Source organism: Ahaetulla prasina, chromosome 2 (assembly GCF_028640845.1).
Source record: "Ahaetulla prasina isolate Xishuangbanna chromosome 2, ASM2864084v1, whole genome shotgun sequence".
NCBI lineage: Eukaryota > Metazoa > Chordata > Lepidosauria > Squamata > Colubridae > Ahaetulla > Ahaetulla prasina.
The window spans coordinates 19,363,733-19,387,568 of record NC_080540.1 but is presented as its reverse complement, the minus strand read 5'-3'; the positions used below and the strand labels follow the sequence as shown (position 1 = coordinate 19,387,568).

Genomic DNA, 23,836 nt, shown 5'->3' with positions numbered 1-23,836 from the left:
GAATGACCTTTATGAAGAGGAAGATGAGCTGCTACCAAACCATAAGTCACAGAAAACAAGCCATTTCTAGTTCACATCAGGATGAAGTGACAGGAGAAGCACATTTTGTTGCTACAATTGCTGCAAAATGGCACTGATTTCAATCTGGTGTACCTTGTAGGGCTAACACCTGCATGATGGAAAATATAGACTGAATATGTTGTTGTCATTGTTGTTTTTATTTAATTACCTGGGGCCTCCCATCCAACTAATAACTAGGGGTTATTCAAGCAGACCTATCTGTTCCAAATGTCAAAACTTCAAATGATAATTAATGACCAATCAAACCTCTCCACCAATCAGAAGAGGCCAATTCTTACCCAAATGAGCAGCTCTTTCCTCTAATTAGCCCTTACTGTTAAGTATGACCTCTATCATAGCCTATAGTATATTGATTGGAGGGCTGAATACAAGCAATGATTGCCTCATATTTTTATAGTCTTAAGTATCTTTAATAAAATATACTGATTGGTTTTTAATTATAGCCTCCACAACAACCACAATACATTCAGTCCAGAATTTCCCTCACGGAAATTAAGACTTAATAGATGTTTCCTTGTGATTAGCTGTTGCAAAAATAGTGACACTGTGCATATTTTATTTCCAAAGACATCTTGTCTTTCTGAGGAACCTTTTTTGAGGCAGCCATTGGAAAATTAGAGTCATAAGAGATGTTCAAAACTCAGGGGGTTGGACTAGAAGACCTCCAAGGTCCCTTCCAACTCTGTTATTCTGTTTTCTGTTCCCTCTCTCTCTCTCTCCCTCTCTCCCCCCACCATCCCATACCTTTGGTTTAAGGCAGTGGTGGGATTCAGCCAGTTCGCACTACTTCGGGAGAACCGGTTGTTAACTTTCTGAGCAGTTTGGTGAACTGGTTGTTGGAAGAAATCACTAGGGCAGAGAACCGGTTGTTAAATTATTTGAATCCTACCACTGGTTTAAGGTGAATTCTTAACACAAATACTAGGTATAAAAATTAATCATAATGTACCATATGCAACTCTACTTGCTCCTGAAACTAATAAAGAATAGTAATCAAAGGAACAACCAGTGCTGTCAGTATTAGACAAAATTTAACTTAAAAGTGGAAAGAAAAGCTACTTTTTCAGGATTATAGAACCAAGAGCAGCTGTTCTTAGGTTGCTGGTTCAATTGTGGTTAATCACGTTTTGCTTCTTGGAATCCAAATGTGTCTGTGAAAAAGCAGGGAGGAACGATAGAATCACGAAAACAGAGCAACGCAAGCTGTATGCATGAAGTCATTGTTTGTGGCAAGGAGTGCCCTCACAACTTTTACGATTTACTGACCAAAGAGGAGTTATAAACAAGGAAGCAGAATTTCCACTTGAGCTGGGCATGGAGGTATGACATTTGGTGAAGCTGGATATTAAAATCTCTGTAAATAAAAAATAGCATTTAAAAAATTGCATGGATCAAGGTCCAGTTCTCTATTTTTTAGCCTAGAAATTTCACTGGTTTTGCTTTAAGGAAGTAAATAAGGTTTCAGGGAATAGAGAGCCGAGAACATGCAATGAAGGACTGCCTGCAGCTAATTTCAGCCTTAGCCAGGCAACAGGAAGCCCTTTCCAGGTTAAATAGCATGTGTATATGCAACTTATTCACCAGAATAATAGCATTCTGCTACTTAAAGGACATGGTAAACATTCCCTGAATCTCTTTGCACATTTCACCAGTTTTGGCCAATATAGCCTAACTGGAGCAAAGGGAAATTAGAAAGTGATTTGTTCCCTTCCTCAAAGTCCTCTATAGCTTTTGATGAGCTAACCAGGTTTTTTTCTTGATAAAAAAGAAATTATGGATGCTTTTAATCAGTGGGTCATAGGATTTTTTTATTTATTTTATTTTATTTATCAAACTTATATACCGCACCATCTCCCGTAGGACTCAGGGCGGTTCACAGGCATATTAAAACAATATAAAACAATTCTAATAAATAAACATTTAAAACCCAGATTAAAACTAAATATTATCAAAGCCTGATCACTAAAACAGTAAGAACCAATAAAACCCCCATTAAAATTTGGTTAAAACATTGTTCTTAGGCTAGTCCCGCACGCTGAAATAATAGAGTCTTCAGTTCACGTCTGAAGGTCCGGAGGTCAGGGAGTTGTCGTAATCATGGAGGAAGCTCATTCCACAGGGCTGGTGCCGCCACAGAGAAGGCCCTCCCCCTGGGGGTCGCCAACCTACATTGTTTGGTCGACGGCACCCTGAGGAGGGCCACACTGTGGGAGCGCACCGGTCGTTGGGAGGCAATCGGTGGCAGAAGGCGGTCTCGAAGGTATCCCGGTCCTAAGCCATGGAGCGCTTTAAAGATGGTAACCAAAACCTTGAATTGCACCTGGAAGACTACCGGTAGCCAGTGCAGGCCGCGCAGGATAGGTGTTATATGGGAGCAACGCGGTGCTCCCTCTATCACCCGCGCGGCCGCATTCTGGACTAACTGAAGCCTCCGGGTGCTCTTCAAGGGGAGCCCCATGTAGAGAGCATTGCAATAGTCCAGGCAGGAAGTGACGAGGGCGTGAGTGACCGTGCGTAAGGCGTCCCGGTCAAGGAAGGGGCGCAACTGGCGAATCAGGTGGACCTGATAAAAAGCTCCCCTGGCGATGGCTGTCATAACCTCACCCAGTGGCTTCATATAGATGTTGAACAGGAGAGGCAAGAGGACAGACCCCTGAGGCACCCCACAAGTGAGGCGCCTTGGGGTCGACCTCTGCCCCCCTGCCAACACCGTCTGCGAACGGTCAGAGAGATAGGAGGAGAACCACCGATACACGGTGCCTCCCACTCCCAATCCCCCCAACCGTCGCAGCAGGATACCATGGTCGATGGTATCAAAAGCCGCCGAGAGATCTAATAGAACCAGGACAGAGGAACAACCCCTTTCCCGGGCTCTCCAGAGGTCATCCACCAACGCGACCAAAGCCGTCTCGGTGCTGTAACCGGGTCTGAAGCCGGACTGGAACTGGTCCAGATAGACAATTTCCTCCAGGTGTTGAGGAAGCTGATTTGCCACCACACTCTCAACAACCTTCGCTAAAAAGCGAAGGTTGGAGACTGGACGATAGTTCGCTAAAACAGCCGGGTCCAGGGAGGGCTTCTTGAGGAGGGGCCTCACCACCGCCTCTTTCAAAGCAGCGGGGAAGACACCCTCCAACAAAGAAACGTTGCTAACTTCCTGGAGCCAGCCTCGTGTAACCTCCCGGGTGGCCAGCACCATCCAGGAGGGACACGGGTCCAATAAACATGTGGTGGAGTTCAACCTGCCCAACAACCTGTCCATGTCCTCAGGAGTCACAGGATCGAACTCAGCCCAGATAACATTCTCAAGACCTGTCCCCGTCATCCCACCTGAATCTATCCAATCAGTGTCCAAGCCGTCCCGAATCTGAGTGATTTTATCCGACAGATATTGAACAAAATCCTCAGCGCGACCCTGTAAGGGGTCCTCCCAAGCCCCCTGTGTGAGCAGGGAGCAGGTCACCCTAAACAGGGTGGGTGGGCGATTATCTGCCGATGCGATGAGTGCGGAGAAATAGTTATGTTTCGCCACCCTGATCGCCACTAGATAGGTCTGAATATATGACCTTGCTAGTGTTCGGTCAGGTTCGGAGCGGCTGGACCTCCAGTCGCTCTCTAGGCTTCTTTTCCGGCGCTTCATCTCTCTCAGCTCCTTCCCCCCCCCCATTTAGAAAGGTATAGTCCCATGATGGCGAACCAATGGCACGCGTGCCACAGGTGGCACATGTAGCCATATCAGTGGGCACACGAGCTCAGTCCCACCGGAAGTTGGCAAATGGACTGTTCTGGGCCTCCGGAGGGCCTCTGTGGGGGGAGGCCATTTTCGCCCTTCCCAGACTCCTAGAGAGGCTCTGGAGGCCGGGGATAGCAAAAAATGGGCCTTCTGGTCCCATCAGAAGTTGGCAAACGGGCTGTTTCTGGCCTCCGGGGGGTGGGGAAGGCCATTTTTGCCCTCCCCAGACTTGTAGAAAGACTCTGAAGCCAGGTGAGAGAGAAAAACGGGCCTATTGTGTGCCAGGAGGGGGGAAAGTGAGGGGCGCACATGGGGCGCACATAGAATTATGGGTGTGGGCACGTGCACATGACCCACCCACCCCTCCTGGCACACAATGGCAAAAGGGTTAGCCATCACTGGTATAGTCAATGATATAGTATGAAGATGCCACTCCACCCATCCCTAGGAGCTCATTCAAGATTCATATATTATTATTATTATTATTGTTTGCATTTATATCCCGCCCTTCTCCGAAGACTCAGGGCGGCTTACATTGTGTTAAGCAATAGTCTTCATCCATTTGTATATTATATACAAAGTCAACTTATTGCCCCCAGCAATCTGGGTCCTCATTTTACCTACCTTATAAAGGATGGAAGGCTGAGTCAACCTTGGGCCTGGTGGGACTTGAACCTGCAGTAATTGCAAGCAGCTGCTGTTAATAACAGACTGTCTTAGCGGTCTGAGCCACTCAAGGACCCTTTTATAGATCTTGCAAAACTTCAGCAAATCAGATTTCTGATTCTGAAAGGGAAAGCATCTCATTCATCCTCTACTTGGTGCCAGAATCTGCTATGAAACTATCCCCAGTTGATATCCATGGGAGATTCTCAATCATCTAAGTCATGGTTGTCCCAAAGATGCTTTTCAAAAGGCAACTGGACTTTCTTGGGTTTTTTTCCTTGAAAACATTTCTCTTCTCATGCAAGACGCTTCTCGGGAAAACTATCAAGAAAGTCCAGTTGCCTTTTGAAAAGGACTTTTGGGATCCCCAGTTGATGGTCATTCAGTACCTGTCGGATAACCTCCAGTGGGGGAAATCCCCACGTTGTTATATGACAGCTTGTACGTTCAAGAAGTTCTTCCTAATATCCTCCTTATAATTTGGATCTTGCCCCAGAGAGCAATAGAGAATAAGGCCCATTTTCCTCCTTGGGGACAGTTCTTCAAACCACCATTTTTGTTTCCCCTGTTTGAACACCTGTTTGAATTCTTGCAGATTACTGTTTTAAAATAATTGTTAAACCACTATCAAATAACTTCTTATTTTCACACGCTAAATAAGCTCAGATCCTTTCGGTATTCTTCATAGGATTTGTTTTCTGGTAGCTCTCCTCTGACCTGGCTCCATACAGATAGTCCTCAACTTACAACAATAGGGACCAGGATTTCCACTGAGAAGCAAGGTAGTTATTAAGTGAGTCATGCTTCGTTTTATGACCTTTTTGCCATGGCTGCTAAGTGAATCACTGCAATTATTAAATGAATCACAGAATTAGAGAATCATAGAGTTGGATGCATTGGCTCAGGGGCTAGGACGTTGAGCTTGTCGATTGAAAGGTCGGCAGCTCAGCGTTTAAATCCCTAGTGCTGTCGTGTAACAGGGTGAGCTTCCGTTACTTGTCCCAGCTTCTGCCAACCTAGCGGTTCGAAAGCACATAAAAAAAATGCAAGTAGAAAAAATAGGGACCACCTTTGGTGGGAAGGTGACAGCGTTCCATGCACTTTTGGTGTTGAGTCATGCCAGCCACATGACCACGGAGATGTCTTTGGACAGTGCTGGCTCTTTGGCTTTGAAACGAAGATGAGCACCGCCCCCTAGAGTCGGGAACGACTAGCACGTATGTGCGAGGGGAACCTTTACTCTTTTTTTAAGAGTTGGATGGGACTGCAGGTCACATGGTTGTCAACCTTTCGCCGCGAGCTTAAAACTTACCTATTTATTTGCGCTGGCCTGGGTTAGTTTTTTAAATTTATGGGTTTTTAAATGGGTTTTAGTTTTAAATTTTAATTATGGCCAATTTTAATAAGTTTTTTAAGTGTATTTTAAATTGTATTTATATATTGTCTATTTTACTTGGCTGTGAACCGCCCTGAGTCCTTCGGGAGAAGGGCGGTATACAAATTTAATAAATAAAATAATAAATAAATAAACATATCCAGCTTCCCCCATTAACTTTTTTTTGTTGGAAGTAGGCTGGGAAGTCTACGGCAGTCACATGACCCCAGCACACTGCAACCTTCATACATGTATGCCAATTGCCAGGCACCTGAGTTTTGATCACACGACAATGGAGATGCTTCAACAGTCGTAAGTGCAAGGACCGATCATAAGTCACTTTTTCAGTGCCATTGTAACTTCACATGGTTTTTAAATGAATTCTTCTGCCTCCATAAACTGCTTAGAACTCTGGGAATGGAAATGTGGCCTAACCTCAGAATGCAATGATGCAATGTTATAGTTCCTACAGTGGTGAAATCTGAACCAGTTTACTACCGGTTCACTGGCTGTGCGTGCGCACTGCGCACACGCATGCACAATGCGCACCACGCACCAAATGCAAGGTGTGTGCACACATGCAATGCACACCAAAAGGAGGCATGGGGTAAGTAGAACAGGGATGTGTGTGATATCGGCCAAATAGGTTGTATTTGTAAAAAAAATGCTTTTAAAAGTAAAAAAAGGCTCTGACAATCACGCGGCTCAGCTGTGATCGTCAGAGCCCCTTTTTTTACCTTTTAAAAGCATTTTTTAAAAGAAGCGGCAAGCGGAGAAGCAGGCGACCGGGCGATGGGTGGGCATGGCGGGGGGAGGGGAGGGATTTTTGCTGCCGGTTCTCTGAACCACCTGCTGCCATTGCTACCGGATCAGCTGATCCGGTCTGAACTGGGAGCATTTCACCCCTGATTCCTACCAAGATGAAAGTATCCAGAGTAGCAAGTGAAACTGTATATGGAAAGAAAAGGGGGAAAAAATAGAGATATTATGAACAGTGGAAGAAACAGATTTACAGGCTACAAGAAAGCATGAAAAAAATAGGCGTGGAGCAGGGGTGTCAAACTTGATTTCTTTGAAGGCTGCATGAAGATTGTGTTTGATCTCAGGGGACCAGGGTTGGCGTGGCCAGCTCAACGTCACTCGTGTCGGGGGCGCCTGTGGTGGCCCAAGTGATCTGCCAGCAAAAACAGCCTTCCGAGCTCCATTTTTGGCTGCGATGGCCTCCTGCAACCCTCTATCAGCGAAAACGGAGCTCAGGAAGCCTTGGTTTGCTGGCAGAGGCACCATGGGCCGGGCCTTTGCTATTTCCAGGACAGCCCTACGGATCAGATCTAAGCACCTCACTGGCCTGATCCAGGCCCTGGGCCTTGAGTTTGACACCCCTGGTGTAGACTGTCTATTATTTTCCACTTTCAACAGGGAGAATAGGAAAGGCAACATTAGAAATCTAGCTAGGGAATGATGAGCAAAGTCACAAAAATACCTTAGCTTCCCAGGTTTCTTCTCCTCTTTTCCCAATATTATATCCTTGTCCCTAGCTTTGTAATTAACTCCACATTCTCCTTCTTCCTTGTAGCTAGCTTATTCACTATCTTTTCTCCTACCACTGTTTAGCATTTATAATAGCACGTTTCCCTCTGTCTCCATGCTAACATTCTCGTGAACAGTTGCCACAAAACTCCTGTTTGAAAGGCCAAAACTCTGCCCGACTTCCACGTGTGTGTGTGTGTGATGCCACAAGGTGGGTCCTAAAGGGGTGGATATGTCAGTGTGATGCTACTTTTGTCATTTCCATCCTTGATCCATCCCTCTCCTCCCAGACATAGCCGTGCAGGCTATGATTTGATTTTAGCCATAGTACCGAGACGTTTTGCCATTTTTCTACATTTTTCTGCGATATTTTTCTACTTCTAAGTCTAGTTTACAGCTTAGGATCTCCTGTTGGTCTCCCGTCCATTTCCTAATGAGGCCTGAGTGTGCTTAGTTTGCCTCTGAGCCCAGACAAGGCCAGTAGCTGGGTAAATATTATGACTCTCATCCCACAAGTAGATAAGGGATTACCCATATAATAGACTATAAAGTATCAACTATTGCAGTTGTATGTTTTCCATTTAGGTAGCAGGCAGGAACGCTCCTGTGGCAAGGAAAATAAATCCAGAGAGCCAAAGATTGTGCCACGCCTATCACATACTTCTTATTCTCCCCAATCCAAACATAATAATGGCCAGAGTTCTGTGGTGAGGCCCTTGGTAATCTCCTTTTAAATGCAGCCTGAGTTGTGGCTTTTCTAACGACGGAAATGCTGCTCTCCTGTTTCACAGCCGTGGAATGCCATCCCCGCTTGGTTCCCACCCACCACCCATCCAATACCCACCCACCCACTGGCCCAGCCTCATTTGCTAGGCAGGTCAGCGTCATCGCCCCGAGCTATTTTTGGTCCCCACGTGCGGTCAAATAATGGGTCAAATAATAGGCGTTCCTCAGCATGCTCGCTCGGGCATCAGATCCCTGTGCTTGGAGAGAAAGCCGCTCCAAAGGGATCAGCCCAGAATTTTATGCACTGACTCAAGCTGGGAATTGAAGAGGAAGTGGGGCTCAGAGGCCCGCCTTGCCCCGAGGCCTCCAGGATGCCAAAAAGCGTCTTTCATTATAAGAAAAACACAGACTGTCACTGCAGCTTGGAAACAACAATAGGGATGCGCCTGGGTTGCAAAAGAAGAGTCAGATCCTTTCTGACCCAGCCTCTGGGGTGGCTCACGTGAGAGTTTCCCCAAAGTAGTTTTGGAAAGACCGTGGGTGGCATTTTTCTCCTCGTTCTCATGCGTGATCTCTCATCTATCCACCTACCTACCTACCTACCTTACATTTCGACTGGAGTAACTCTAGCCACCTTGCACGCACACACACAAGAGACAAATAAAAACATACAGATAGAGCAAGAAAATAAAAATTCACAGGGCACATTTCCACAGAGGTAACAATAAAGGGTCCCCTTGCACATACGTGCTAGTCGTTCCCGATTCTAGGGGGCGGTACTCATCTCCGTTTCAAAGCTGAGGAGCCAGCGCTGTCCGAAGACATCTCCGTGGTCATGTGGCCGGCATGACTAAACACCAAAGGTGCACCAAACATTGTTACCTTCCCACAAAGATGGTCCCTATTTTTCTACTTGCATTTTTTACATGCTTTCGAACTGCTAGGTTGGCAGAAGCTAGGACAAGTAATGGGAGCTCACCCTGTTAAGCGGCACTAGGGATTCGAACCTAGAAGGGACAAGCCAAATGTAGTTATGGCTGGTAGGCCAAGGTATGCTGACAGGAAATGTGGTTGAAACAAAGTCAAGATGGTGGACACAACAGTGTGATATCATAAAGCTTATAAATAATGTCTATAACAACAGACAGAACCTTGATCATATATACAAGCAGATAACCCCGTAACAGGGAGAAGATTGCCACTCCTAATCCAGGAGTTTCATGGTTTACAACACTGTTTCACAATCTTAGAAACTTTAAAATCTGTGGACTTCAATTCCCTGAATTGCCCAGCTAGTTTGCCCCCCCCCAATTCCTCAGCCAGTTCAATTCCCAGAATTCCTCAGTCAACCACTGTGCATTTCCCCCCTCAAAATTATGGGAATTTCGCGAGCCAGGTGTAATACGGATGGATAGAGATGATCTCTTTTCACACAGTGGTTTGAGGCTGCTATAAAGACAAGGGTTTGGAGACAGACATGCCCCAGGCCAAGATGGCAGCCATGGTCATCCTGATCACACATGTAGAAAGGGAGGGGCTTTGCCAGATCAGGTAAACCAGACAAGGAAATCAATTCCACCTGAGCTCCTTTTATTGCGATTGGTTGTAACTGAATCTTACTAGTCTAATTGTCCTCCTCTTCCTCATTAGGGAGGTGTCTGCCTGAGCCCCTTCCAAATGCTCTCATTGTTCTGGCTTAAAAGTGTTTCAACCTCTTTTACCTATGTAATAGTTCTTGAATATTTTCCCCAAGGTCATCTTCCTGACTCTCTACATGCTTTAACCACATGGCACATCCATGGGGCACATCAAATCATCTTGACTTTCTGGATCCTCGGCTTGAAAGGAAGCAGTAGACAAGAACTTAGATTCCTGGTTGCTGCCACAAATATAGCCAAGTCCTTCTCTTATCAGCCCTATAAGGTAAACCAGACTAAAAAAAACCATAACTGTGATGGCGAACCTATAGCCATATCAGTGGGCAGGTGAGCTCAGCTCTGGCATGCAGGCGTGCGTGCGCTGGCCAGCTAATTTTCGGGCCTTCTGGGCCCACTAGAAGTAGGGAAACGGACTGTTTCCTCCCTCCCTCGGGCCTCGGAGATAGTGGGGAAGGCCCATTTTTTGCTGTCCCCAGCCTCCAGAGCCTTTCTAGGAGTCTAGGGTGGGCGAAAATGGCCTTCTCCACCCCTTGGAGGCCCTCCAGAGGGCCAGGAATGGCCCATTTGCCAACTTCCAGTCGCATAGGATTTTGGGTGTGGGCATGTGTGCACACGACACCCCCCCCGATCCCCCCTCCTGGCACGCAATGGCAAAAAGGTTAGCCATCACTTCCCTATAAGATAGACAGGACTAAGGAACCAATATGATATAGGTCAGGACAGGTGGCTTTTTTTTTTATTGGAGCAGCATTGAATCTTGAAACTCTGAATGTGCTTGGTGAACTGGGGAAGGGGGGAGTATTTGAGATGTTTTCTTAAGTTATTTTTCAGCCAAGGTCAAGCTCCACTTATCTATTGCCTTGGCAGTGGCTCTTCCTCCTGTCTTCAAGGCCATTCCCTCTGTCATCTACAGGTAGCTCTCGACTTACAATCATTTGTTTGATGACGAATAGAAGTTATGATGATGCTGACTGTCCTCAAAGTTACGACCGTTGCACGACCCCTGCGGTCTCATCATCACAATTTGGGCATTTGACAAATGGCTTGCATTTACAACATCGCAGTGTCTTATGGTCACGTGATCGCGATTTGCATCTTTCCCAGCAAGCTTCCAACAAGCAAAGTCAATGGGAGAAGCCAAATTTACATAAATTCATTAATGGTAATTCATTAATCGACCATGATAAAAATGTTCATAAAATCAGGTACAGTCACATGATGTCTTGCTGAATGACTATTCTTAATGTCCAGCCCCAAATGATGTCAGGATCAAGGACCAAGAACGACACGTAGAGTTACTTCTGATTAGTTGCTTTATTATTGTTCGCCTACAAATAGAATTTGCTAGAATAAAACTATCTGCATAACTAAAGATATGCTCTGTGAATTGCTAGGGAGGGAACATCTTTGCCCTCTTCCTGCCTACCAGACACTCTAAGCTTTGCTGCTCTGGAGAAGCAGACAATCCCTCCTGGGACTCCAGGCCACATTTCAGCACAAATGTGTTTGTAAGTCAAGGACTACCTGTATAGGTTTTGCTCATAATCTAGTAAGACCTGCTAAATTGAACTGGTTTCATTCTGTGCAATAATCTTTACACAATAACAGGGTGGTTACATTCACACAACATGCCAGGTTGAACTAGGGTTAGTGTTGTACAAACCCAAACAAGCAGGTTTATTCAGCCAGACCTAAATGAACCAGGAATAACATAACAAATTCCCAAGACTAAATGCAATTTATTTTTACTTCAATTCCAATCATTTCTCTCCCTCCTTTGCATGACTGCTTTACCTTACAAAGACTTCTGCAGAATCAGAGTATGTCAGTTTTGCCTCAGATCTGGCATGGACTTAGCAAAGTTTATCACTGACACTGGAATGTTTATGACAAGGTGGTAGGACTGGAAAAGCTACGTTTCTGGAACGTGGTTACATAATCGTAACACACTGTGAAGCCCAAATCTTGCCTCTCCCATCAGAGCTTGTGATTTCTAATCTGGGGCTGTGGACACGCTGATTATGTAACAGGGCTGATGCTTTGAGAACATTACATCTGAATTGAAGGGGAGCAATTAGCATGTTAATTTATAAAGCTCGTTCCTTGAAGAACTCTCCCAGGTTTGTTGAAGCATATTAGAAAATCGGTTGAGGCTCAGACAAAAACTATGCGCGAAATGAATCAGCCAATGCAGGATGATTGTCTGTCTGTCTGGTGAACTAACCCAGGATTGAAGCTTGGCTCTGGCTTCCGATGGCTCTGTGACCAGGCAGCAGATAATCCAAAAATGGATTATTCCTGCTGTAAATTGCTGTGTATTCAGATTCACCGACAAATATATGTCCGATGAACTTTTTTCTAACTAGTAGCTTCCAATTGCATCATAGTTAAAGGGCAAAGAAGCCACAATTTTCCCTGTTGAAGGTTGCATTCCCTTGGGAATTATTTGAAAACACCCAGGCAGGGAGAGGAGGGCCTCAAGCATAGAATTAGCCTCGAACCCTTGTGCAGCCTCAAGACAGCCAGAACTGAGCCTTATCTATCTGTTCCCAGGCTGCGGCTGACAGTCTGGGGAGATTCCTGTATAATAGGCAGAACACAATAAAGCTGTTAGCTTGAACTATGCATGTGTGGACTAGAAGACCTCCAAGATCCCTTCTAGCCCTATGATTCTATATTCCCCTTCCAATTACTCTACCAGATGATAATGTCAGGCAAGGGGAGATATCCAAATCATCATGACACAAATCACACCACGTCTATATAAGAGCAGCCCCATCCTGATGCTTTCCAGTTATTCTGAATTTGAATTGCTATAAGCCTCTTGCTAGCATGGTCAACAACATCTGAAAGGCAGCAGGTTGGGAAAAACTATGTTAGACATTACATGAAAATGAAACAGATTTCGGGAGCCCTTTTACTCTTTGTCGCATAAATTCTGTTTAAGCAGGATTTCTAGACTTGCTCATTGTTTTCAAGACCATGAAATAGATCTACATAGCTGATTTTCCTCATTCTAAAGGGTCCACAGATTCCGTCCGTCCGTCCGTCCGTCTGTCTTTCTGTCTACCTACCTACTTATCTATCTATCTATCTATCATCTATCTTTCTTCATGTCTTTCTTTCTTTCTTTCTTTCTTTCTTTCTTTCTTTCTTTCTTTCTTTCTTTCTTTCTTTCTTTCTTTCTCTACCATCATTTATCAATTTTTCACATTTCTGAATCACTCATCTCCCCCCAAAAGGGACCATATTCCAACAGGTCTGGATATTTTTCCACATCTTTGACTTTAGCTCGGAAGTTTGTTTACCAAGAACCAAATATGTCTCTTGCCATTTGGACAACAGTCTACGGTAATTTCAAGTATTCCCCCCCACCTCCAACATATTCTTGGAAAATTCTGTAAGATGGGAATGGCAGGTGGATCAGAAGGCCCAGCAAACTGGAAGTGGGAGGGAATAGATTACTTTTAAGAGCTGGAATAGCAGGAGCAAGAAGCAATCGGCACACAAAATGTGTGTACAAAAGCATTCCTGGACACAACTGCCACATGCTACTCAAGCATGAGCTATAAGTCCAAGAAGGCACTCAGATCTGGTACCAACTCTGATGGGCTAAGTGTAACCTCATTTAAAATTAACACGAAAATACTAGATATGAATGGCCCTAAAACCCAGAGTCACTCAATCTTGACAAGGTTGAGTCTACGTTGCTTCCTTCTTATCCAGCCTCTGGCATGGGTAAAGAACTTCAACAGCATCCCTTGGACAGCCTGGGCAGATATCTACAATTACATGTCATCAGCACACTAATGAAACATTACCCTGTGCCAACAGTTAATTTCATGAATAATCTAGGATGCCTGAAGACTGACTATTTGTCATCGTTCTTCCATGTTCTGCCAAAATTCTTCGATTCTGCTCAGCTGCTTACATCAGGTGATGAAAAACATGTGACTTCTCTCATTCTCATCCTTTTGCTCACAAGCAATTTTTTTTAAGAGCTGGGATAATCAGGGGCAAAGAACTGGTTTGATCTAAAAAGGATGAGCACTCCTAAATTTCTAGCGGGAGTCTTGCAGCACAGAGCAAAGGCCCTCATCCATTCCTGTAGGGCAGAGGTACAAAGCACAACAGGAAGGAAAATACATGCCCTCCACCTGCAAACTGCATTCCTTCCATCTTCTGGCAGCGACAATGTTCCATGTACAAAAATTTATTACAGCCACCAACCTCCAATCATACACAAATCTTGTCTGTGCAAGCAGGACCAAGGGGCGTTGTACTACAGTACTGTCAGTTTTGATTTAAATTCTTAGAACTTAGACTAACTTTATTGTCACTTTAAATCAGTGGTGAAATCCAATTTTTTTTACTATCGGTTCGGTGGGCGTGGCTTGGTGGGCGTGGTGTGGCTTGGTGGGCGTGGCTTGGTGGGCATGGCAGGGGAAGGATACTGCAAAATCCCCATTCCCACCCCACTCCTGGGGGAAGGATATTGCAAAATCTCCATTCCCACCCCACTCTGGGGCCTCTGTGGCTCAGGCTGCTAAGACAGTCTGTTATTAACACAGCTGCTTGCAATTACTGCAGGTTCTAGTCCCACCAGGCCCAAGGTTGACTCAGCCTTCCATCCTTTATAAGGTAGGTAAAATGAGGACCCAGCTTGTTGGGGGCAATAAGTTGACTTTGTATATAAATATACAAATAGGATGAAGACTATTGCTAACATAGTGTAAGCCGCCCTGAGTCTTCGGAGAAGGGCGGGATATAAATGCAAATTAAAAAAAAAACTCGGGGGCCAGCCAGAAGTGGTATTTGCTGGTTCTTCGAACTACTCAAAATTTCCGCTACCGGTTCCCCAGAACCTGTCAGAAACTGCTGGATTTCATCCCTGCTTTAAATGTACACTAATCAGCATACATGAAAATGAAATTTTGTTGCATACAGCTCTCAAAGGGTCTCCACCTCCAATATATATATTTATTTATTTATTTAATCACATTTGTATACCGCCCTATCTCCCGAGGGACTCAGGGCGGCTTACAGCCTAATAAAAAGATACATATGAATACAAAATAAAATACCAATTTAAAAAACTTATTAAATAAGGCCGAATATTAAAAATTGCAATAAAAATAATAAAACCCTATTAAAACCAAATTAAAATTTAAAATTCTAGTCCAGTCCTGCGCAAATAAATAGATGTGTCTTAAGCTCGCGGCGAAAGGTTCGAAGGTCGGAAAGTTGACGAAGACCTGGGGGAAGTTCGTTCCAGAGGGTGGGAGCCCCCACAGAAAAGGCTCTCCCTCTGGGTGTCGCCAGTCGGCACTGCCTGGCTGACGCCACCCTAAGGAGTCCCTCCCTGTGAGAGCGCATGGATCGGTGGGAGGCAATCGGTGGCAGCAGACGGTCCCGTAGAAAGCCCGGGCCTATGCCATATACACTACATAAATGTAACAAAATAAATAAATACAAAAATATGCATATTAATATCCTTCTGCAGTGGATATTTGTATTGCAGTACTGCATGCTTGCCTGGCAAGCAGCATTATTGGTTCTCACCTATAAAATATATATTCCTCAACATACAACCACAACTAGGACCAGAATTACCATTGCTAAGCAAGCTGGTTGTTAAATGAATTGTGTTCAATTTTTAAGCGAATCACTGCAGTTAAGTGAATTATGCAGTCATTGAGCGAATTCAGCTTCCCCCATTGACCTTACTTGGGAAGGTCACAAGTGACAATTAGATGACCCTGGGATGCTACGACCTTTATAAATACATGCTGGTTTCCAAGTACTCAAGGTTTTGGTGTTTTTTTTTAAATTTAAAAAGTTTTTTATTAAATATACAGTTAAAAACATTGGACATAGTGTGACTTTTCTGGTTCAAACATTTCCATCCAGTTTTACCTCACAACAAATACAATTCATATTCGATATATAAATGTGTACAGTCTATCAAAATTCAGACACATAAATCTCTTCGTCTGTGAAAATTACTTTCAATACCAGTACAATTCCTGCCTACCACACAATAGTAACATAATAATTTTCCATCTCTCAACTTATCAATATTTCTTTATCCCGACATTCCTCCTCCTCTCCGCTCCAAGTGCTCAAGTTTTGATCAAGTGACCATGGGGGTACTGCACAGGGGTGGGTTCTACTTACCTTTACTACCGGTTCGCATCGTGCCCGCATCATACCCAAAACTTTAACCTTAGATTGTCTACTGCTGACCTCACCACATTCCTAAGAGGTCTGTAAGGGGCGTGCATAAGCGCACCAGCCTGGCTACCCGTCCCTGTCCTAATGTCCCCGTTTATTTATATCCATTTCATGTATTTACAATCATGTTTATACTTATATTTGCTTGATAAATAAACAAACAAATAAATAAATAATAAATACAGATCTCTGCCCGGTTTGTGGTGGGACAGAAGGCAGGATAAGTTCATGAGGTGGTTGGAGGCTCAAGCCCATGAACAAAAGGGAGAAGATTGGACAAGAGAGAAGTTGGGGAGTCTTCCTCTATGGCCTGGAGTTTTAGTCAGTCAACAAGCTGACACATTGGGAGGAAACATTTTCAGAGCAATTACTTAAGATCCCAGAGGGAAAGAATAGTTGGGATAGTTATTATTAATAGCTCTGCTGTAAAAGAACTGAAACACCTGAATAAATAAAGTTCCAAGGTCTGAGGGATTAACTTTATATTTTAAGCTCATGAGCTCCCTTGGAGTAAAAAACATGAGGTAAGATGCTCCTACGTTAAACCACCCCAACCTGAGGCCATCTAGACATGCTGGGACTTCAGTTCCTGGAATTCTTAGCCATGAAATCATTTGCCTTAGAAACTTAGAAACACATTCTTACTTTATTTAATGGCCAAGGAAGGTCAGGTTATTCCTCTTTCTACTGTCCTTCTGTTGACAACCCAAGTAGATGTAGAGGCAGGTTGGCCATGAGCCAGAGAAGACCTGGTGCATTCTGTTCTGCCAGTCATGTATTGTACTGATGCAAGTTATCTTCTCTCCAAATCGATGGCTCAAGCCAAAATATGCATAAACCATCGTAATGTAAATGGTTTGGATTTTCTTCAGACCAGCCAGTTATGGTTTACAATTTAGTTGTATGTAAGAAAGGTCTATGGTTCCCCAGGCTACAGAACGGATTTTAACTTCTGCAAGATTCAACTCATCAAAGGGGAAAAAAGATTAACCATCCCACCCCCCTCTCTCCTCCTTCCCCATACCAAAATACGGCTTACTAGATTGCAAAGTGTGCCAATAATCATGTTTATTCTTTCCACATTTAATTTGATGGTTTGGTTCCACATTCTATGGCCCACCCAGGTTTGTAATTGGTTTATGATAATCCTGCCCTGCAGTGGAAAAAAAACAATTAAGTAAAAGTCATTTGAGCTTCAGGCATGTGTTGATTGAAAGCAGTTCTGCAAAGACAAGGGAACAGAATCCAAACCAAGTGGTTTCCTTCCATTACACCTGGGCCTCCACCAGAGCCAGCACACCCTGGAGCAGGAAGAGCCCATATCCTGTTATTTTGATCCACCCAGCCTCTAATTTGCCCATTTATGCTGTAAAAAGGAGTACGCAGTTGGCATTTCCTGCCACAATCAGAGAGGCTTTTCTACCCTGTACAAATGAGAAATGGGAAGACCAGCATGCCTGCCCCCATTTATGCAAGAGTGAGTTGGGAAGAGGGAATGATAAGTTTTCCAAAGTCCCCTGAAGTCCTGTTGCATTGTGGGAAATGAAAATGACGGCATCCAAGGCTAACCCTTAGCAAAAAAAAAAATACTCAGCCAGGAAGGAATGGAAATATTACTCTCAAAACTAAAGGAGTTTGGGGCATTTGGCAAATCTAGACCGCATACTTAAAAACAGAGACATCACCCTGCGAACAAAAGTGCGTAGAGTCCAGGCTATGGTTTTCCCAGTTGCAATGTATGGTTGTGAAGGTTGGACCATAAGAAAGGCTCAGCACCAAAGAATTGAGGCCTTTGAACTCTGGTGCTGGGTAAAACTCCTGAGAGTCCCTTGGACTGCAAGGCGATCAAACCTGTCAGTCCTAGAGGAGATCAACCCTGACTCTTCTTTAGAAGGCCAGATACTGAAGATGAAACTCAAATACTTTGGCCACCTAATGAGAAGGAAGAACTCACTGGAGAAGAGCCTAATGCTGGGAAAGATTGAGGGCAAAAGAAGAATGGGACGACAGAGAATGAGGTGGCTGGAAGCAGTAGGTGTGAACTTAAATGGACTGCAGGGGATGGTAGAAGACAGGAAGGCCTGGAGGAACATTGTCCATGGGGTTGTGATGGGTCGGACACAATTTTGCAACCAACAACAACAACAAATGTTGTACCACAATAATTATGTTAGGACATGGAATAAAATCAAGGAGGATATGTTAACATGGGAGAAATTACAATTACCATTGTTGGAGATAATTTCTGTGATAAAAATGAATGTTTTGCAAAAATTTATGTTTTTGTTTCAAGCACTAGCTACTTTGACAATTGATGTCCCATTTGAACAGTGGCAGAAGGATGTATCTAAGTTTGTATGGAAATGTAAGAAAGAAAGAAAGAAAATTAAATTTAAAATACTTCACAAGGTAAAGGAACAAGGATTGGGACTGCCTGTTTTGAAATTGTACTTTGCAGCTACTGCTTGGTCTGGATGAAAGAAAAGGTTCTACTGAGAAATAAAAGAATCTTAGAATAAGAAAGGCACCATCTAATAGTCAGATAGCATAGTCTTTTATGGTTTAATAAAGTTAAGGTTAATGTACATTGTAAGAACCATTATATTAGAAGTGCCATGTTGAGAATATGGAACAGATATAAACACAGACTATGCCCAAAAATACCTTTATGAGTCTCAGCGCAAGAAGCATTTTATAGGAAGGAAACAGTAGATAAAGAAAATGATCAATTTATCAAGAGTTGTTAGAATAGGAACATGAAGAATAAAAAATGAAATTGAGAGCAACTGACTGCAGAGGGATTTGGTTTGCAATGGTTTTGTATGCACAGTTAAGAGAAAGATTTACGGTAGATGCTAGGATTCTGGAATTGAGCGGCAGAAAACTAAATCTGAAGCTGAACCAGGGGTGAAATCCAGCAGATTCTAACAGGTTCTGGAGAACCGGTAGCAGAAATTTTGAGTAGTTCGGAGAACCGGCAAATACCACTCTGGCTGGCCCAAAAGTGGGGTGGGAATGGAGATTTTGCAATATCCTTCCCCCAGGAGTGGGGTGGGAATGGGGATTTTGCAGTACCCTTCCCCTGCCACGCCCACCAAGCCACACCATGCCCACCAAGCCATGCCCACAGAACCGGTATTAAAAAAAAAATTGGATTTCACCGCTGAGCTGAACTATGTACAAACAATGAAAAATGTAATTGCTATAAACTTTTATTGAAATTTGAAAGGGGAGAAGAACAAGGGAAAGAGTATACAGTATATAAAACTGGCTAAGAACCTGTTTTATAAGAATATACTGCTGGAACAGAAGGAAAATATGAGGTTAAAAAGACTGAAATGTACACTATGTTATAGATGGCAGATCTGACGGTACCATTGGTATCTGATGGTACCATTGGTATATAACGCCAGAAAAACACCAGACCGAGATTCGATTGGCCTTATGCCTGATCCAAAAGAGCTTTTCTTCCTCCTTACCTCTTCCCCACCCCCTTTTCAAAGAATCATAAAAGTTGAAAGCCCCGTCAACTCTACCCCCTGCTTTCTAAAAACATCAAAACTAAACCTTCCAGCCTCTATTTGCCTACTTATGCTGCCCATCTCACAATTCAAGGTGATTCTTCCCATCTGCCTCTTTGGATAGAACTTTGCTTCCAGTCCTCTGGTCATCCATCTTTGTCCATCTTTGGCTCCATTCCAGCTTGTCCTTAAACAGGTCAAGCCTGAAGGCTGCGTTGTGGTTAATTTTACATTTGGATTGCTTTGTTGTTGTTGTTGTTGCTTGTTGTGTTATGTGTTATGTTTTTGGCTAATGAATGGTTCAGTGTTTTATGCGAAATCAGAAAATAAATTAGTTCCTTTAAACACACACACACACACACATATAGTATAAGCAGCATTAAAATGTAGCACCCAGAACTGTGTAGGAAATTAGCACCCACCCCTCTCCTAGGAAAATGAAATATTCTAGGAAATATTAAAAAGGCAGAATATTATATTTTCCCTAAAGGAGAAGCATATTTCTAAAGACAAACTCAGAGCCTCAGCTCCCTGCCCCCCACCCAACAGAGAGGTTGGTGCCAACTTATCTACAAGACAAAGGCTGGGCCAGCTTATCTACAACACAAAAGACATGGCCTTCAGGACATGATAGGATTAGCCCTCACTCAAGATCCAAACTAGGACAAAGCTATTAAGCCATAATAGGAATTGCCCAAAGCCCCTTCATTACATCATCACCCAGCAAGATTCAACCAGGCCTGGGAGTCTGACAACTAATCAGAGTACATTTCTTACACAGGAACAGGAAGCTCCAAGTCGGGGCCCAAGGGTGGGTATAAATCTCTCTCCCTGTCTCATCCATGTGCTCTTTTTTGCCCAGGACCTCAAACTATGTGGTCCTGACTCCTGCCCACCGTTAAACCATCTCTCCAAGCAGTCTCCATGTTTCCAGCGTCTTTCTTCCCACTTGGAACCGAACCCAGATGGACATTTCTTCCAACAGCTGGATGCAGTATTCAAAGTGGGGTTTGACTATGACTTCCTGTGATTTGGAAAATCCTCTTCTTACTGCTGCAACCTAAAATTGAACCTGCCACATCACAGCTCTAATTCCTAGCTGCTCTATAATTTATTCTTATAATAAATTATAGAGCACGGTTAGGATCATGATTAAAGTTCAGTAATTAGAACACAAAACACCGGAGTTCCCAAATGAACCACCCAGAGGAAGTGCAAAGTCTTCACAGCTTCCTGAAAGGCCAGTAAGGTTGAGGTGTCCATATCTCTGGGGAGAGGATTTTTTAATAGGGTAGATGTTATGGACAGAGAAGATGTGTTTCAAGTATGCACAGGAAGAGCCATGATTATACTTTCATGTTGTCCTTTCTACAAACAATAAACCTATTTAGGGCTCAGAGAAACCCTGGAATGTAAATGGGAATTCAGATTCAGCCTCATTCATTTATTTATTTTTATTTATTTATTTATTTTGTCACAACAGTATATATAAGCATAAGCATGAAAGTAACTATATAATACATAAGCATATATATATAAGCATAAGTATGTAATAACTATATTGATTGGATATAATGAAAGAAAACAATAGGACAGGAACGGTAGGCACATTTGTGCTCTTATGCACGCCCCTTACAGACCTCTTAGGAATGGGGTGAGGTCAATAGTAGACAGTTTTTGGTTAAAGCTTTTGGGATTATGAGCCTCTGTGGCTCAGACTGCTAAGACAGTCTGTTATTAACACAGCTGCTTGCAATTACTGCAGGTTCTAGTCCCACCAGGCCCAAGGTTGACTCAGCCTTCTATCCTTTATAAGGTAGGTAAAATGAGGACCCAGATTGTTGGGGGCAATAAGTTGACTTTGTATATAAATATACAAATAGGATGAAGACTATTGCTAACATAGTGTAAGCCGCCCTGAGTCTTCAGAGAAGGGCGGGATATAAATGCAAATAAAAAAAAAAAGAGAGACTACAGAGTCAGGTAGTGTGTTCCAAGCATTAACAACTCTGTTACAGAAGTCATATTTTCTGCAATCAAGATTGAAGCGGTTAACATTAAGTTTAAATCTATTGTTTGCTATTGTATTGTTGTGATTGAAGCTGAAGTAGTCTTTAACAGGAAAATACAGAAAAAGATTATTTTCCTGTGGACTATTACCGAGCTAGACATTTGCGACTTAGTTTCTCTAAGATGCAAAAGAGAGCCACAAAAAGTGATGAGGTCCTGTCGGAAGTTAGCATCCACCCCTCTCCTAGGAAAATGAGATATTTTAGGAAATATTAAAAGGGCAGAATATTTCCCCTAAAAGGGAGGCAGAAACTCAGTCCCCCCACCACTTTGTCAATGGGCCATTAAGGCCTAGGCCAGTCTATTCTACATAACGAAGATCTACCTCCTTCAAGAAGAGCCATTGTAGGAGCTGTCCAAAGCTCTTTCATTACATCATCACCCAGCAAGATTCAACCAAGCTTGGGACCCAAAAGACAACCTACAAAATTACCCCTCCATGGCCTCATGGGAGTCTGACAACCAATCAGAACACAAGCTCAAACTGAAAGCCCAACAGAGGGCATAAAACCCAGGCACTCTTAGCATCTCTGCTCTTTTTTCGCCCAAGATGTCCAAGGCATGTGATCCTGTTCATCAATAAACCTTCTTTCCAAGCAACTTCCATGAATCCAGTGTCTTTTTCCCCACTTGGAACTGAACCCAGAAGGATATTTCTTCCAACAGTCCCAAAGGTGCCGTTCTTTTTAAGGTAACTGGACTTTTTTGGGTTTTTTTCCTTGGAAAAATTTTGCTTCTCACCCAAGAAATTTCTTCAGTTCTCAGATGTTGTTGTTGCTTGTTGTGTTATGAAAACCCTCTTTTGAGCTAATGAATGGTCCCGTGTTTTATGTGAACCAGAAAATAAATCAGTTCCTTAAACAAACTGAACTGAAGAAGCATAACAACAACAACAACAACAGAGTTGGAAGGGACCTTGGAGGTCTTCTAGTCCAACCCCCTGCCCAGGCAGGAAAACCCTACACCATCTCAGACAGATGGTTATCCAACATTTTCTTAAAAATTTCCAGTGTTGGAGCATTCACAACTTCTGCAGGCAAGTTGTTCCACTTATTGATTGTTCTAACTGTCAGGAAATTTCTCCTTAGTTCTAAGTTGCTTCTCTCCTTGATTAGTTTGCTTCTTGTTTTTGCTTCTTGTTCTGCCCTCAGGTGCTTTGGAGAATAGTTTGACTCTCTCTTCTTCGTTTGACTCCCTCTTCTTTGTGGCAACCCCCGAGATATTGGAACACTGCTATCATGTCTCCCCTAATCCTTCTTTTCATTAAACTAGACATACCCAGTTCCTGCAACTGTTCTTCATATGTTTTAATCTCCAGTCCCCTAATCATTTTTGTTGCTCTTCTCTGCACTCTTTCTAGAGTCTCAACATCTTTTTTTATTTATCAACAGCTTATTTGATGAGAAGCTAAACGTTTGCAAGGAAAAAAACCCAAGAAAGTACAAAGTTGCCTTTTGAAAAGCATATTTGGCACAATCATGATCTGGATGATTGAGAATCTCCATAGATTAAAAAAAACCAAAACAAAAACAAAACAATGATGAGGAGTTTAGAACTTACATTTTATGAATAGCGGATTAACAGAACTAGGGATTAGCCGTAAGAAAAGAAGGCTCAGTAGAGACACAATAGCAGTCTTCCAATAAAGAGCTGTCTTAAGGAAGAGGGTGTGGATTTGTTCTCCGTAGTACCCCAAGGCTAGAGCAAGAACCAGCAGGTGGAAGTTTTCCAGGAAGAGATCCAAACTAGAACTTGGAAGGAATTATCTGGTTGTGAGAGCCCTTAAGCAGCAGAATGGACTGCCCTCTAGAGTTGTGGGTGCTTCATTGCTGCAGATTTTCAAACAAAAGTTTGAAAAGTGCTTGGTCTGAGGGTGTTTGTTTGTTTATTTATTTATTTTAATTTTATTTATTTCGTCAAGCATGTATTTTATGACAGGTACAAGTGTAAACCTAATTACAAACACATGTAAAGGGTATGAATAAAAGAAAACATTAGGACAGGGACGGTAGGCACGCTGGTGCACTTATGCACGCCCCTTAATGTTTTTTAAAAAAATTTCATTTTGTCACAACAGTATACACAAACATCGACATTAAAAAAAAACACATCATAAAAGAAAAAAATATATATATAAGTAAAAGTATGCAACAGCTATGTTAATTTGATATAATGAAGGGAACCATAGGACAGGAACGGTAGGCACTTTTGTGCTCTTATGCACGCCCCTTATAGTCCTTTT

General features: G+C 43.2%; 1 long non-coding RNA gene across 1 annotated transcript; it reads right to left on the bottom strand.

Annotated features, from left to right (window-relative positions):
- Positions 1–15,680: 15,680 nt before the first annotated feature.
- LOC131191223 (uncharacterized) lies at positions 15,681–23,274 on the bottom strand. The gene is made up of 3 exons (XR_009153449.1): positions 23,155–23,274; positions 17,043–17,156; positions 15,681–15,938 (listed from the first exon to the last, which is right to left on the bottom strand). It is a non-coding gene; the product is annotated as an uncharacterized LOC131191223 (long non-coding RNA).
- Positions 23,275–23,836: the final 562 nt, after the last annotated feature.